The sequence below is a fragment of the Lottia gigantea genome (genome assembly GCF_000327385.1).
Source record: "Lottia gigantea unplaced genomic scaffold LOTGIsca_2181, whole genome shotgun sequence".
NCBI classification, from domain to species: Eukaryota; Metazoa; Mollusca; class Gastropoda; family Lottiidae; genus Lottia; species Lottia gigantea.
The window spans coordinates 9,724-10,542 of NW_008708539.1; positions in this window are offsets into that span (position 1 = coordinate 9,724).

Below are 819 nucleotides of genomic sequence, written 5' to 3' on the forward strand. Positions count from 1 at the left end.
GTAAATAAGAAAGTTGGCAATGCGCATGCGCACTTCGCAAATTCGATAATTCCATCAAATTTAGAATTTGATTATACACATACATCCCAAGTTTGATGAAAATCGGATAGTAAATAAGAAAGTTGGCAATGCGCATGCGCACTACGCAAATTCGATATATCCATCAAATTTACAATTGGATTATACAAATACATACCAAGTTTGGTGAAATTTGGATAAAAAATAAGAAAGTTGGGAAATTAAGTGGGGGTATCCCTTTAATGTGCTTCCGTAAGCTTAACTTACAGTATAACACGGTTCAATCCATCCTAGAACCTATTTATATACCTTGACTGGACACAAAACATTTTAAAGAAATATAAAAGGGAGGGTGTCTTTAAAATTACTTAAACTTTGATTTATATTGGGGTTGACAGCCAGGTTAATCTAATTAGCCGATTTATCTAATAATAGTCCCATGTTAAGTGAATGGGTTTTCGAATTTGCATGTAAGGCATGCATGTTATATATCACTGGAAAGCTCAAGATCTCAGCATTTTGAATCCGACAGAATTATTTCTCTACCTCTAATAGGGCACATGTTAGGACACTTTAAAGATGCAGACTCAACTTTCAGTGACAACCATAAAACCGAAAGTTCCTTTGGTAGAAGCGTTTAAAGTTTGAAGGAAATTGCAACATTTCCTTTAATGTGACTTTGACACGATCAATTGCCATATAAATTGAATCCATTTATAAAGTGCATTAATAATCTGAAAGTAGTATGTCGCTAAATCAATTAGGGTTTGAGATACAGCACTGCAAAAATGCCAAATGACC